The sequence below is a fragment of the Passer domesticus genome, chromosome 17 (assembly GCF_036417665.1).
Source record: "Passer domesticus isolate bPasDom1 chromosome 17, bPasDom1.hap1, whole genome shotgun sequence".
In the NCBI taxonomy this organism is placed as follows: domain Eukaryota; kingdom Metazoa; phylum Chordata; class Aves; order Passeriformes; family Passeridae; genus Passer; species Passer domesticus.
Genome location: NC_087490.1, coordinates 11582527 through 11598856, shown reverse-complemented (window position 1 = coordinate 11598856; position 16330 = coordinate 11582527). Strand labels below are relative to the sequence as shown.

The following is a 16330-nucleotide window of genomic DNA, read 5'->3' as shown; positions in this document are numbered from 1 at the left end:
AAATCCATCACCATGAGAGGCAGTGGGATGGGCTGGGGGTCTCAGGGTGCACAGGCTCAGGTGGGAGAGGGGAAGGGAGATTGGCTGGCGCTGGTTTTTATTCCTGCAGCCCGTGACAGCCCCTGGGCAGAGCCACCAGGCTCAGAAAACCCGAGCAGTTCCTAAGGGAGCATCACCCCAGGCCTGTGCTGCGTGCCCAGGGCTCTGCACTGCAGGGATCAAGGGATATTCCCTCTGGAGGTGGGAAAAACAACCCTGGCAGCCTTTCTTTCTTCGAGGCTGGCAGCGGAGCAGAGTCAGGGACAGATTTCCATTTGACTCATCCGTTGTTGAGATGGTGACACCCTTGAGTCACATTAAAAATGAGACCTTGTAGCTGAATTGGCACATCACAGAGCAGGTGTTTGCTGCGGTTTTGGGGGGTTTGTCCTTGTTTGGAAAATTATTTTTGCGTTCACTGAAGTGGGATGAAATTGATGAATGGTATTGCTGATGTTCTGGGTTAAAAATAACAGGAAAACCTGATTCAGGTGGAATGCTGGAAGTTAACTGTCAAGATAACCTGCTTGAAATAGTTGTAAAGACCTAAAAAATAAAATAAAATAATAAAAAAGATGAGTGCCCAGTAGCCAGATGGTTGGAAGAGAACACCCCACGATCAATGAGGCAATATGTAAATATTTTCGATCATTACCACAGTACTGCTGTGTTGACACTGAAATTCAGAGTGTTATTCTGTGGGACTCCTCATTGATCAGCAGATGAGCTCTGATAAAACAGAGGATGAAAGCACAATACTGAGCATTATTATGGATTGTGGATTTCATTGACAAGGACAGGCTTCCATCAAGGGCTAGGAATGGATTTCAGACGCTCTTTAAGCACGTTGCTGAGCCACTGTGTTCCTCTCTGGCTGTCAGCTACCAATTAAATGGTGTTTTATTTCTTGAGCTGCTTTATTTAAGGTGAAATACTGCATAATTGACTAATTTTTCTGTGCTAATTGCTACAGTTATATGGGATGGGGCAAGGTGGAAGCTGACATAGAGTTCTCTGCTTGAAATATACCTGGCTAGAAATGACTGGAAAATAATATCAATCAAGCAGCTGAATTAAAATAATTTTTTTCAAAAAGATCCTCGTGAAAGCTGGTTGTAAAGACCCTGAGTAGAGTCTGGCTGAGTCACTTAGAAACCTTCACGGGGTGATGGCATTCTCATGAATAAAACATGAAGTGCCTTTGGCATAGACAGGTGCTGAACCCATCCAGAGGCTTTTTCTTTTTCTTTTTTTTCTTCCTTCTCCTTAAAAAAAAAGAAATCCCATCGGTTTTACTGCTCTCAGAGGCGAGTCTGAAGCTTGACACTAAATGGACTCTTTTGAAAGCTGCTTTTTAAGATCTGCCCACCCCAAAGCAATCCCAGCAGGGGCTGCTGGTTCCTGGGATCCCAGCCTGGGGGCAGGAGGGAGGTTTGGGAGGGTGATGTGTGTGGGGAGCAGGTTGCCACCTTTGTGTGATATTAAATGTGACTCTTCCTGTTTTACAGAGACTGGTGTGAGGTTCCTAAAAATCTTATAAGGGTGCATATAGAATGTAGGGTTTGAGATTTTTGAAATATCTTTTTCTTGCACTTGATCAGAGCAATGGTTTGTAACATTTCCCATTTCATATAAGGGAATAAAGACTTTTAGGAAAGGATTAATGACTTCTGAGGAAGGAGGGAGAGGGCTCTTGGCAAATGAAAAGCTCATTATAGCTACAGCAGGGTCCAGAGCCCAGGCAGCTTCTGGAAGCATTTTGCTGTTTGTTTTCCCTCCCTTTCCCTTGGGCCTGGCCGCTTACAGTGCAGCCAGGACCTTGTGCTCCTTTGGGAACGTAACCCCAGGGCACTTGGAAGGTCCAGATGCTACAAACATCAGAGAGGGAAATATGGTCTCAGTGCCTTTCCAAGCTGCTCGTATTTTCCAGTTAACTGCTGCATTTCTCTTGCATGTTGATTAATTTCCTGGCACGTCCTGGAGCCTCTTCCTCCAATTAGAGTTCTTCAGGATTTTGAATTTATTTCCCTGTGGTTTGCTGATTTTTAGTTGCTCACTTGTATCCCCTTAGTGCTTTAGGGTGGCTGGAGGGAGAACAGGAACCACCTTTTCTGAGGATAAAGGGCTCTGGAGACTCTCTGTGGTCTGAAACTGGTGCTCCCAAACCATGGGCATGTGGTGTTTGACCACAGCTGACACTCGGTAGCGCTCAGAATTTATTGATGCAGATTGGGCAGGAGCAGGAGGCTGAGCTAGACCAGCTGTGGTGATCGTGAGGAGCACTTGTGCTGGTTCATTTCTCCCTGCAAGACGGTGCTGTCAGTGCCTCTGACTTTGCAGAAGCTTTTTTATTGCCTGTGCTTGGCAGGGCTCTGGTCCTCGAGGCCGGTGAGTTGAGGTTTGGGGTTGTCACCACGTGTGTTTGTCCAGGTGATGGTGAGGAGGGAGCTCTGCCCGTCCCACCAGTATAACGTGGTTTAGCGGTGGCAGCGATGGTGCCTCCTGGAAGGACTGGAAGGTGAAGTGCAGCACATCAGTTCAGCAGAGAAGCCTTCAGAAGCCAGCAGAAAGCATCTTATAATGAATTAATCATCCTCCATGGAAAGGTAAATGCCAGTTCTGTTAGTGCAATGTGGTGCTCTCAGCATTGGTGCTAAAAACGAGCTGTGTGGCACCTCTGCCTCTTTGCAAAAGATATTTACATGTGAATCTGTCTATTAATAGCTGTGGTCTGTTTTCCTGTGCCTCGGGTGCTGCTGAGCTGTTGTGCTGCTCCAGAACCAGAGGTGGTCTTTGATTCGGTTCTGGGCTGCTCCAGTGCCCACATGCTTCCCTGAAAGCCTTTCGAGGAAGGGAGGGAGTTTGTAATGTTCCTTTTTGCAAATCACCCATAATAAAAATGTTGTTGCAGCCTTTTGGGAGCTCTTGCATTAACTCACATTTCTGTGTTTTTGTTGCATTGCTTTTTCCTGGTGGTTTGGACAAATGTGCCCCTTGTTTAACAATGCTGAATCCTCCCACACTTCAGAAGTTTAATTTTAAAGCAGAAGCAGTTTAAACTGTGTAATTGATTTCCATTTAGCACAGAATCTTTCTGAAATGCAGACAGGGTTAATGATTATAGAAGAGGATGAAAATCTGACAATTTTTAAGTTTAAATTTTGCCTTGGTAATCTGTTCTCTCACCTAAAAATAAGTAAATTAAGAATAGCATCAGCGAGGCCTCTGCAAACTGCAGTGACTTTAAAAAGTGATGACTTGGGAATACAGTCAAGGTGAATTGTTTATGATTATTCCAGAAAACAAGTTTCATAAATGTCATAATGTCCTAGGCTACATTAATTATCTATTACTTTTAGTGTTTGCTGCAGAGAAAAGGCCAGTGTTTCTCTTTTCCCAGAGGCAATACTTTCAGTTTTTCTTGTACAGAAATGTTTTTGCTTTTAATCACTTTTGATTGCAGTACCATTAACAAGTGTGCAGAGAAATCAGTTTTTCTGTTTGGAACAATTGCTGCAGACTTACTGTCACTGAAAAAGGAACTTTTGACATCCTTCCCTAATGTACAACACAGGGAAAAAACCCAACCCCAGAACAAAAAAGAATAATGGAGGTGGGAAGGTTGATTTTTCTTACCTAGAGGAGGCTTTGTGGCTGCCCTTCCAGGTTTGCAGGTACCCACCCTGGGGGGCTTTGAGATTGGCCTCACCCAGACTCTGAAACCCTTTGAAGCCCTGTGTCCTGCTAATCCTGAGAACTGTTCCCTGCTCAGCAAAGCCAGACAGAGAGAGCAGGGCCCTGCTCTGACTCAGTTTTTTACAATTTATTTACCGAAGTGTGGGTTGTGGTGGATGGTTCTTTTGGGAGGATGGTGTCTGGCATATCCAGCACCTAGAGAGACTTGTCTGGCTTGGGGAAAATGGGGAAAGAATGGATAGGGACAAATCCCAATGTGTTTGAGGAATGAATTATTGTATAACCTGTAAACATTGGTAAGGCTCAATCAGACTGGATGTGTATTGAGTTAAAAACTACATAGCTATAATGAATCCTTTCAAAAGAGAAAGGGAATATGAGGATTCTCGTTTACTTGCAAATTATAATGGTAGAATGGCTAAAAGGACTAATGAAATACTTGCTTTCATAAAAAGGCATTTAAAATTCAAAGGCACAGCAAGATTAAAATGTTGTATTTAAATATATTTCCATCATACAGATTTGAATAGTTGCTTTAGAGAGAAAGTCCTTTGGGCTTTGCATCATTGTATTGTATGTACCAGTAGGGGAAGAAACACTTTACATTTCCTTTTATGAAAAGAGTTTTTACTTAAAGCATTCATTAAGAATTTAGTGGGTTAATTCTGCCCCAAAGTGCATATACAAAATACTGGCACAGGTATCAAATAAGTGAATATTTTTTCCTCAGTTATAAAGAGGATATAATTTTAGAAGTAGTGGTGATTTTCAGTGTTTATTTTGTTGTGAGCCTGAAGAATTAATTTTATTTATCTTCTGGTCTTGACTGTATTAATGTTGGCAGCAAGATCAATAGTCAGTGAAAGAAAAGAAAACTTAAGATTCAGTTTCAGATAAATTCTGATCAGATCCTAAACCACAGAGCCACAGACTGGACCTGTGGTTTCCAGTTCTGACAGATTCAATCTAAAAGGTGCATCATGGAAGGTTTTGAGATAGGTTAAGCAACTTGATGTCCAACACTTTCAACAACATTATTATTATTATTATTATTATTATTATTATTATTATTATTATTATCACCACCCATCCTGGGAAAGCAGAAATGCCATTTGGGCTCTATGTGCCTGGCTCAGCTGTGAATCAGCAAATGACGTTAATAAGCATTTGTGGACTAAATATATTTTTAAGCTGTCTGGCTGCTTGCTCCTGGTGAGATTTCTGAGATTAATGGTCCTGAAACGTTACTCGCGTTTGCTCTTCCTCCAGGATGAATCTGACCTGTGCAAGCACTATTATATTTTTTAAATTGCCGTGCAAGAAGTTACAAGAGTGAAGCTCAGTTACTGGGGTTTTTTTAAGCTGTTGGCAAGACATAAATTTATGTTAACTGAAGCAGTGTTTGCAGCTAAAGGTATTGATGGTTTTTCCAAACATTTCAGTTTCTGTAGGGAAGGAAACAGAGTGTATTGATGTTTTATTTATTTTTTGTGTAACACTTTGGTAGCAGGTGCTGGTGTTGAGGCTTGGATCCAAGTCCCAGTCAAGGAGATGTGCTTTTATTTGCGTGGTTGTGCACCCAGATTTGCATGTTCCTGTGCACAGCACAGCCCCTGCTGCTGGGAGGGAGAACGGGGAAGGACAGCTGTGCCCTTTGGGACCTGAAGGGGAAAGGGATAATGGGGACTTCAGTGAGATAGAAACAATTTTAATGTGAGCATGTGGGAACAACAACGTTCCCCACTCCATCACCCTGTTAGGCCAGTGCTGTGAGAGCCCTGGCTCTGCTCTGGCTGCTGCTTGGAGGACAGAGGAAAAAAAGACATTAAAGAAGACCTAAAGGAACCTGGATATACTTGGGGAGACCATCAGTAGAGAGGGGAGTGGAGAGCACATGTGTGTGCCCTAAAGTGCAACCCAGCTGCTTTAAAAGCAGCATTAAAACTGTATTTTAAAAAAGCCCAGCATTAAAACCAGTTTGCAGTGGCTGGAGGTAAAGATGAGACTGCTCAAAGGAATCTTTAAGAAAGGCAGTGGGGCTGCCTGGAATGTCAAGCAAAGCAGTTACTGGTTACAGGTTCCTTCTGCCCTCAGCCCTCCTGCCAAAACTCAGCCTGGGGGGAGAGCAGGTGGCTGAAGCACGAGTGTAAATGGGGTGCCTGGGCTTTCCCCACCTGGGTTTGCCCTCCTGGGTGCTGCTGGTTCACCAGCCCTGCCTTTGTTCCCTGTGGGAGCTGCTGGCTCCTTGCTCCTCCAGTTGTGGAGGGATTTGTGGGGATTACAAGGGCAGTTCCAGCTCTGCTTCCACCCTCAAACGTGGGATCCTGCCCGGCTCTGGGGGCTCCCTGGGAGAATCTGATGTGCTGGGTTTGTCTGTCTGTCTCCTTTGTGGGAATCAGTGAGCTCCAAGCTCAGAAGGGAGATGCTTTGAGGAGAAGTGTTGTACACAGGGAGCACGTGAGACTGGTCAGTGCAACGTGTGTGTTTTTTCTTCTCTCTTTTTTTTGCTCCTTAATTTCCATGAGTTAGAGATGACGATGACTCATGGTTTGGAACACACTTTAAATCCCTGAGGTGCTCATTGCCGCCTACTATCACGTATTGAATTTCTGACATACCGGAGGGATGTCTGCAGAGAAACTCTGATGTGCAATTATAAAATGTTGTAGCTTTATGTTGTTTGCATAGGAGCCATTAGCATGGTGTAACTGGAAAAATAATGCAGCTTTATTCTTGCTCTTGATTTCCCATGGGCATGGCAGTTCAGCTACTGTGTTCTGTCTTTTTCTAGGATGTTGACACATGTGGACCAACAGTGACATCCTTTTTCAGCAATGCTGTTTTTGCTCCCTCCTGCATTCAGAAGCATCTAGAAAGATTTTTTGCAGAAGGTAGGCTCTGACATTTCAGCTGAATGGCTGTTCTTTTTCTTCTGGGTTAGAAAAAACATTTAGATGTTACTAGGGAGAATGGTAATTTATCTGAGTGATACTAACTTGCTGTTGGTGAGAGGAGATTAACCTTAGCTTGGGTTCCACTTGAATAAATGCTTGGGGAAAACATGGTGAAATGGAGGCTGGAGAATGGCTGCAGGAGCTCTGAGAAGGCCTTGGCAGTCACAGGACACGGTTGGCTTAAATTGCATAGATGTGTGCATTGGTAATAAACTTCTTTTGAAAGAAAGCTCACACTCCTTGCCTTTTTCTGTTTAGTCAGCATTGTTTTCTCCTTAAAATATTTCAAATAAATAGATTAAAAGGGAGAATGTCTGCACAGGATGTGCAATTAATATAGTTCTAAATTTAAATCTTGGGTGTGTTTTTCCTCAAAAAAAATCTTAACCTTGTTGATTTTATTTGTATGAAATAAACAGTAGTACAGCCTCATTTACTACCATCAAATTGTAGTTTCTGCCTTTCTTTGTCCTCTGAACTTTAAATTTGTTTTACATTGCCAATGGGATTGAGATGCAGAACTTCCCAATAAACAGTGTGGAAGAGGAAGCAGTTACCCGTGGTGGCTTTTAACAAGGAAAAGTGAAGAGATTGTGTTTTTTCTGAATGTGTGGACCTGTTACTCCCTTATGCTGGAACCTTTGCAGTGTTTTTTGGGGGTTCACTGTGTGTGTCCAGCTCCATCCAAACCTCATGTGTGAATTCTAGGAATGTATCTCATAGTGTGAACTCTCACTACAAAATTAGTGGCTGGAGGTTTTGGTAGACAGGGTGTCAGCCTTTAGTTTATACCTCAGGGTCACAGCAGTTACACTGAGACTGCAGTGACACCAGCTCTGCAAGAACATGCAATATCTTTATCAGAGATTGTGGAAAACTAGGGGTGATTTGAATACCTTAATTGTCTCCTGTCAGGAAATTGGCTCCCAGTGAATTCATTGCCATTCCCCACGTTGATTTCCTTCCTGAAGCCTCTCTTTGGGATTAGCAGAGCCCAGTGCCAGGCTGCTCCAGTGCTGTCTTGTCCCTCTGTGCAATACCTGATTTCCCTGTGAGAGTGCCCAGCAGCTCCTGCCTGCCCACTGCAGTTCCAAAGGAGCTGTGGCCAGGTCTCTCTGGGATCAAAAGCTGCCAGCAGCAGCTTGAACAGAGGAGTTTATGCCCAGAGAGGCATTAATTGCCATGTGAGTTTGTGCTGCTGTGCTGAGGGGGAACATCTGTATCCCGAGAGCTTTGCCTCCTGTTTTAGGTCACACACTCCCCCACAGGCTGTTGTAGAGGGAGCATTTTTCTCTGAATTAGCCGTAACAGCAGAGAAGAAATGCAATCCTTGGCAGAGCTTAGGGTTTGCTTTGCCCCAAGGCTGAGGCTCCATTCATTTTGCTTTCCTGAAGGATTTTACAGGGCTCATGAGGTGCCCAAGTGGTCATTAATTCTCTGGGTAGGTGAGGGGAAATTGCCTCCAGAATGGTGTTCACAGGAAAATGAATCCTTGCTCTTGCGTCACCAGAGAGGAGTAACGTCTGTGAGCTGGCAGGTAGAGAATGTAGGGAGAGAAATGGGTTTTAAACCTTGTCAGGGAATGCAGTGCTCATGGAGACAAAAAGCTGAACCACCATGTCCAGGAAAATGCTGTAGGCACCAGGTAATTTCCCCCTCTGTTCTGCCAGCATCGCTGTGCAGCCCTTTGTGTTTCCAGACCTGAAGGCTTTCAATCCAGACTGCTGGACAGAATAAAAATTCTGGGAGAAAGCTCCTCTGCAAGTCATCCTTGGGAGTATTTTGCATAGAACTATTTCAAAATCTAGGAGAGTGTCCTCAATCCCTGCTGTGAGCAGAGCCCCAGGGACGCGTGTGCAGACGTGAGCTGTGTGTGCCAGGGATGTTGGGAGCTGTGGGACCTGGCAGGGAGCCAGAGGGGGAATGCAGGGTGATCAGGAGATGGGGGGTGTTGATACAGGATGGGGAGGGACCTGCTGCTCTGTCCCTCAGCATCCTCACTTCCAGCTGTCCTGGGCACTGTGCTGCCTTTTCGTGCTTCCACTGCTCCTGCAGCTGCAGGGGCCTGGATGGGAGGGATGAGTGTTTTCTGTCTTAAGGAGAGGCAGAGGCTGACATTAGGCAGGAGGATAATAAGAGGGGAATGAATCCAAGGGTGCCTTATAAAATGTGAGGCAGGCTGGGGACAGGGGACTTGTGCCCTGGGGAATTGATGTCCCCTCTAAGCAGTTTTGTAACACCACTGAAGGAATGTGTTGTGTCCTGTCAAAAGGAAGCACAGCTTTGGTTTGCAGTTGTCTCCTTCTAACGTCCTTCCAGCACTCCCTGCCTTGCCTGAGCACCTGTCCCTGTGCCTGTGTCATGCTGGGCTGTGATTTTCCCTGTGTCACCCCTGGCTGTGTGATGGGACCAGCTTTTCTCCTTCCAGAGCCTTATGTCCTATGTGGACACAAATTGGGCCTGAACCTTACTTTTTCTGCACCTTGTAACTTACCTGGGGACTTAATGTGGGACCCATGACATGAGAATTGACCCCCTTACAAGGGCTGAGTTTGTGGAAACCAACTAAATGCAGAGAAATCTGTCTTCATGTTGGATCCTTCATCAGCTGGATTGAAAAACTCACTGTAAAGAGTTAGATCAAGGGGATAACACTCCAGCAAGGAGAGGAGCCCTGTTTGGCAGCATAATGGAGCAGCACACTTGTGACATTTCCCTGTCTCAGTGTGTAAAGGTTGACTTGCTACTGTGCCAGGCAGGGAGAAGGGGGAGCTGCTGAGAGGTGAGGAAAGGAGAATGGGATCTTGTCAAGGTGGGAGAGAGTTACAGGTAAACCCATTTAGACCTGCCAGGACACTTTTGGAAAGGTACAGAAGGAGCCCTTTCCAAAAAGAAGGGATCTACAGAGTCTTCTGTATAATCTAGCACTATGAAATTTCTCATGGAAACAGGGGTGAGTTTTTCTTCTGGTGGTTTTCTTCCTTTTACAATAGAAACACAAGACACGAGGAAGTGTTTGGACATACGTCTTTAACTGAGAAGAAAGGGCTGTGATGCTGCTGTGGTTGTAACCACAAACTAACTGACAGTTTCCTGCTGCAAGTAACTTTCTATAGATCTAAACCTCCTTCATTTGTGTTTGTTTTTCTGTGCTGTTTAAATATCTGAGGAAGATTCTGTTGCTGCTAGGCTTCTATTTTTTGACAAAGTCTTTGTTATAATTTTGGAGGATGAAGAGAGATCATTACAACACTGATACATACTCAGGTGGAGTCCAAAAAGTTTCTGTATTTTACAGTCTGGTTTAATGTAGAAGTGAAGAAGTAACGCCATTGAATCAGACTGGTTCTGCAGTTCCATTTGCATGTACAAAGCTCTGTTTATTTCTGAGGAGAAAAGATGTCATCATGTGAACCTGCCTGTGTGGCTGAGATGCTTCATGCGGTATTTCCATGGCATCATTACTGGCTTCTAATTCTCCTGCCTCCTTCCCACCCTTCTCCCCTGTGATGTGTTAAATATCACAGCTGCAGAAATGAGGGCACGTTTTTTCCCTGCTGTTCCCATTCCAGCTGGAAAACTTGGACAGAACCTTCCCTTGTGGTTTGTGATACTGTAAATAAAGGCTTGGGAGGTCACACGTTTTCCATCTCAAGTTATTTTGATTCCAGAGCTGGAATGGGAGAGGAGGAGGGAGGAGAGGAATAAAAATAAAAACAAAAACAAAACCTCAAACTCTCGTAGCTTATTGTGGGAAAAAGAGCTCATTAATGCAAAAGGGAAGCAATTGAGAAAAAAGCCTTTGCAGAGAGGACTTCGTCTTTGACTGAAGCAGTGACTTGGATAATTAGGGTCAAAGATTTCAGAGGAATCTTCTATAAAACTTTGAAATAAAAGTTATCTACAAAGCAGAGGCCCTGAACACCAGCTCCTGTGATCTGGGGCTGTTGCTGGGCAGTTGCTCTCTGCCTTAAAAGGTGCATCAGCCTGACTCTCTATAGGCATGTGGGTGAGTAATTCTACCCGTGTCCCTCTGAATATGGTTACTCATACTCTTAAATGTCAGTTAAGTGGGCTTTAAGTGTGGAGCTGAGAAATTGTGGTTGTAGGTCTCACTGGCTGTGGTCGGGTGAGCTGGAGTCGCGTTTGCAGCCTGGGCAGTACCCATGGACTGGGGTGTGGGGGTGGGAAACCTGTTTGCACATTTTATCAACCTCAGTGGTGCAGTTCAGCCTTCTGAAAATGCCCACAGAATCGTGCTGCTGTTCACAGCTGGTGTCCCACACCTGCAGGCTTGGCCTCCTCAGCTGTGTCCCTGTTGGTGTTTGAGGCTGTGCACATGCACAGAAAACACTGTTTAGCCTTAACCTTGTTGTGTTTTCCTCTTTTGGTATTTGTATAATCGTGTTTTGGATTGAGTAAGAAATGAGCTCAGGACAAGGTCCACTGGGCTTGGTGGTGATACCCTGGGTGTGATGAGTGTTGGCTTAGAGAGGAGACACTAACACTTACTGGAAACTGTGTCGCTCACTTTAGTGCAGTTCTGAAGAGACCTTTTCCTGGTAATGATTTTTCTGTTGGCTTTTTTATCAAAACAGGATACAAAATGTGAATATCATTTGTCACTGCAGAACTCACATTGTACCTTGACACTACAGAAGTATTTCTTTTTCCATAAACTGTTATATTTATAATGTACAGCAGGAACAAAAGAGGAACATTCCACATCTAGATGTTAATCTCTGCACCGGGTAGTCTTTTGATTCAATAACTTTTCTTCCTTGATCTTCTTTTCCCATTTTTTTTTTTCTTTAATAGGCACAGGACATATGGACATAAAAAATAATGGCCCAATTTCACCCCTGCTGTAGCTCATTGACGTCATTAAAGCTACAGCAGGGATGACTTGGCCCAGATTCTTTAAAAATAAGACCTGATGAACAACCTCTCCTGGAAAAACTCTGTGGAGAAGGTTGTCCTGAGCACAGCACAGAGCAGATGGGATGCAACTCACCCTGACATTCGATACCATTCCCCTTGATGCCGTTCCAGTGAGATGCTGGGCCCTTCCTGGAGGGGACAGGAGGCTGCAGATGTGTTCCAGATATGCTTTTATCATGTCATGATAGTGTGATGGAAAAAGGCAATTAATGAAGAGAGAGAAGGGCACTTAGGGCAGAGGCAGGTCTGGGTGGAAACCTCACTTGCTTGGAAGCTGTCTGTGCCTGAGGACTGGGCTTGGCACATGGTGAGGCAGAAAATGGAAATGTAGAGTTATCTGTGAAAAACTGTTGCCCTTAGCAGGTTTTTGGGAAGATGGTTTAAGTGTGTTTTGCATTTTTGTACTTTTTCCTCACATCCTCTGTGACGTCTGGGTCAGTGCCACACAAGGATGAGCCATCTGAGTGTGGCAGTTCCTGGCATAAAGGAGCACTGCAAGGTTCAGTATCTCAGGGTAGGTCTAAGGTGCAGCTGCTTTTTCAGGGCGTATTTTCCCCCTTAGAACTGGGAATAGAAATAGAAATTCTAGGTAATGTAGATCAAAAAAGGCAACATGGATCATGGCGAGAATAGCAGATACGACCTTGAGTGCTGAGTCTGAATTAAGCTGAAAAATGTGCTTTCAGATCTGAACACACTGAAATCAGAAAGGTGAAAATGTGAAAGGTTCTCAAGAGCTGTTGACTACTTTGTTTACTAAAATAGTGGTGGCAGTTCATAGATGGTGACTCCGAAAATCTTCACACTAGCGTACAAAGTGAGTGTTTTACTCACTGTTATTTATAACTGCAGGAAGAAACACCCTTTAGAGAGCAATCAAGAGTCCCAAAGCTGTATCTGAGGTGGGTGAATGCCTGATCACTTTTTGTACAGCCAGTATCCATTGCCCAGGGTATCTTTAATTTAACTGAATCCTTGGTGGTTGTAACTGTGCCTGGCCAAGCCAGGTTGTCTTGCAGTGAGTCCAAGAAATCAGATAGTTCTTTTTCTGATGCCAGACTCTTCTGGTCCATTGGATATAACTGCAAGAACACATAGTTCCCAAGGAGGAAAATGCTTACTGTGTTTTTGGTGACAGCTGAAGCTAACTTGGGGGAGGGCAAGATGGAGCAAATGGCACTTGTCTGCTTATGAGAGCATGTTCGTTTTACGGGAATTTGAGTTGGAAAGTTTCTTGCAGTGAAAAGCCAGAATAGTGTCAAAGTGACATTGACTAGTATAAATAGTGAAGGGAGAATCAAATCTTTAAAATATATTCAGTTCTTTGATTAGTCATCCAAAACTCTGCTGGTAAGACATTGAAAGAAATCTGGGCTTAACCTGATAAATGTCCCTCTAATGGTGGAAAAAGTCAGAAAACCCAAGAATTTAATTCATGATATCCAGAGAGGCCATGCAGCAGCTGGCAGCAGACTGCTAAGGAAGAGTATTAATCCTAGAGAAACAGGGAAAAGGTAACTGAAAACTCTGAAGCCTTGGGGACTTTTGGAAGTAAAAGATATTTGTTGTAATGCAGATAAAGATTATTAGCTTTTTTTTTTTTTTGCATACAATACACCCTTGTCTGATTATCTGTCTTGCTTTGAAGTTCTCTTTCCTTGTATTGTCTTAATCAATTTCAAGCTCCCCTGTGTCATTGTGGGTGGACCTTTTTAGGATCTAACCCTGCTTTTACTGAGGTTAAAAGCAAAATTTGATTGGTGTGAAAAGAACCTGCCCAGGGACTTGAAAGTGAACCCCCACCATCTCTCTCTAACCAGACTGATGAGCATAATGGATTGAATATTTCTGCCAGTTCCAATAAAACCTTGATGATTACAGAGAAGGGTTGAAGAGAGGATTCTACCTGACTAAAAGAATGTATGGAAATTTTAAATTGCATATCTTTGTGACTGACCTATAGCAGTTAATTTTCCAGAGCCAAGACTACATTGTCATCAGTTTTAGCAGAGTAGAGAAATGATTAATTTCTAGGGTATACAGAGATCTTTCTTAATAATCAGAAGCATGTCATCTGGTTGAAAATACAATTTTTCAGGAAGGAGGGGAGCTGTAAATGGGCAGCAGCTCGTTGTTATGGATGCAGTCAGACAGAGCACGGGCATCCCTGTGAACCACGGGCTCCCTCTCCGTGGCACTGGGGCAGTGCTGGGAAATGCTGAGCTACAGCCAAGTCGGGTTCCTCTGGACCGTCAGCGCGTGGATGTCACGCTGCACACACGTCCCCAGCTGTAGAGGTTATCAGGGAGATAACCTGGCTGAGCCCCAGCCACTTGTGATGGTCTCTCAGCTTCACAGCCTCCAGTGGAAACTCCAGGAAGTTCCAGTTCCTACTGAGGCAGCGTGTTGTGTGTGTTAATCCCCGTGCAGGGGCTGTGAGGGGAGAGGAGGGTTCACCAGCCCATGCACTGACAGACCCACGTACCTGATTTGTTTGTGAGGAGTTACGAGCTGAAATCAATATGCAGATCAGGAGTGCTCTGAGTACCTAAAGAAAATCCTTTGACTGTGGTTCCTGCATCAGCCCAGCAGTTTATTAAAAAAATGGAAAGAAAAACAGGGGGAGGCAAATACCATCTGTATTTATTCAGATTAAAAAGGAGTGTGGGGATGGAGCTGTAGGGTGAAGGGGAACTGTTCAGTGCTGAAGCAGAACTTTCAATTTATTTGATGGGAAATTTTAATCTATTCTGCATGATTTAGCTGTTAAGCTCTAGACTCACTTCAGCTCATCACCTGCTAAGTGCTTTGGTTCCACTGGGTACTCTCAAGTCCTGTAGAGGCTCATGAGGTTCAGCTCTATTCCTAAGAGCTCACAGAGGGTAGGAAAAAGTGAGGTAAAGGAAACTTTTTAAAAACACTGTTTGTGTTTATAAAAGAACAAAGAAAATAACATTGAAATTAATTTGAGCTATCCCCTTGATCAATGACTCTACATTGTCCACTAATTCTTTTGTATATATAGCTAGAATGCAGCCTACCACTAAAAGTTCTCTTCGTTTCTTACTATTTTGAGGTTTATTTTGATGGATTATGTTTCTAGGTAACAGTTGAAGGTTATTTCTGGGAAATGCTGCCAGAATGTTTATTAACATGTGACTAGACCCAGGTAGAGTCCCTTGAGAAAATCTGGCTCTTCTGTGCACTCTCAGCGAGGGGCAGTGACTGTGCTGAAGGGTGAGAGTCCTCCCCGTTCCCTGCCCACGCTGGGCCTGGAAATAACTCTGTCAATAGTAGAAATGTCACAGCAGGAATGACTCGCTGGATGTGCCCAATTCCGTTTATCTAAATGAGCTGTGATCCTGGATTTAATGTGCTGTTTCATACTTAAGATAAGAGTCACATGAATTAGATTATTGTTGGGGAAAAAAATGGAGGGGTTCTGATATAAATACTTCTGTGGGAAGTTTGGAGAGCATTAGCAAGTCTTTTTACTTTTATGAACAGCAGTGGTCAAAGCAGTTTCCTGCAAGAGATGCTTTCCACATGATAGGAGCTCTAGTCATTAAAAAAGCATGAATTGGATTAAGAAGTGTAGGGTTATTTTAATTTGCCTTTGAGTCTTCAGATGTCAATGCAGGCTTTAATCAGCAGCTGTGCCAGTGAGGAACCACTTGTGAAATGGAAAGGGAGGATGTGGGCAGAGATGCTCCTGGCCGAGTGGTTCAGGGGCTCCCCTGCACCCTGAAGGGTCCTGCCCAGCAGCTCCTCAGTTCTCCAGGATGGCATGAGTCCTCATGCCCCTTTTGTGGCCTTGGCAACAGCCAGAGGTGTCCCTGTGGTTTGTGGAGCTGAGGATATGTTCAGCAGAGGGGCAGCTGTGTGGACAGTGGGGTGGGTACCCAAGAGCACTCCTGCCTCAGGGTGAGACTCCTGGCTAAGAACATGTGGCAGAGGTAGTACAAGTCTTGTGACATCAACAGCTGGCTGTCTCCTGGGCCGCTGTCTGATGCCTTTCTTTCAGGTGGACTTCAAAATACTATTTCTTCTTCCTTCTGGGAGCTTTCTCTGCATGTGAAACAAAGCTCTGGAGCCCTTTGTCTTTAGTTTCACAGCACCCTTGTGGCCTGTGGTGCCCATTGCTTTGAGCACCTGGCTGTGTTCCCCGGGCTTCAGTGGGAGATACAGCAATGACAAATGTTAACAGCTCAAATTCTTCTTTCTGTGTGTGCTTAATAAGCAAAACATCATCTGTGTTGTTTCAGAGGCAGGGATGAGCAGTTCTCTCCTTCCCTGTGCTCTCAGGGCACGGATGCTCAGCTTTGGCTCAGTACCAGTGATTTTGTCATGAGGAGGCAGACAGGAGGGCACAGAGGGTGTCCCTTCTCAAGGCCATGGTGGGTACACAAGTAATGCTCATGTCTGAGTGGATGCCTGTGTTCTGCAGGTCATGATCAGGGAAAAGGCATATTCCCTGGACAGGGTGGCAGGAAGTCTAGGAGATGGGGCAGCAGGAAGCAGTTTTGTCATCCTGAGCTCCTGTTGGTAGAAAAGTTGTACTTGTTCTTATTTCTGTTCTGGCTCTGTGCTCTTGGCAAAGCTTGTGTTTAATTCTGTGGGATGTTCAGGGCAGTACCTGCCATCTCTCTAGACAGCTGTACTCAGTCCTCTTGTTATCACCATGGCTGTTCACTGGTGAT

The 16330-nt window shown here is 44.4% G+C and overlaps 1 protein-coding gene across 13 annotated transcripts in view; it reads left to right on the top strand.

The window, feature by feature from the left end:
- Nucleotides 1-16330, top strand: part of PITPNM2 (phosphatidylinositol transfer protein membrane associated 2) — a 124624-nt gene that overhangs the window by 8453 nt on the left and 99841 nt on the right. For 3 of the 13 annotated variants that reach the window (XM_064392081.1, XM_064392083.1, XM_064392094.1), the window contains one exon: nt 6527-6626. The exons of 2 other annotated variants lie outside the window; for them this stretch is intronic. The gene's annotated coding sequence lies outside the window, so the exon portion shown is untranslated. Of the gene's footprint in view, nt 1-2272; nt 2646-6526; nt 6627-10472; nt 10699-16330 lie in introns of those variants that run through there. 8 more of the 13 variants (XM_064392082.1, XM_064392093.1, XM_064392090.1 and 5 more) reach the window with 8 other exon arrangements.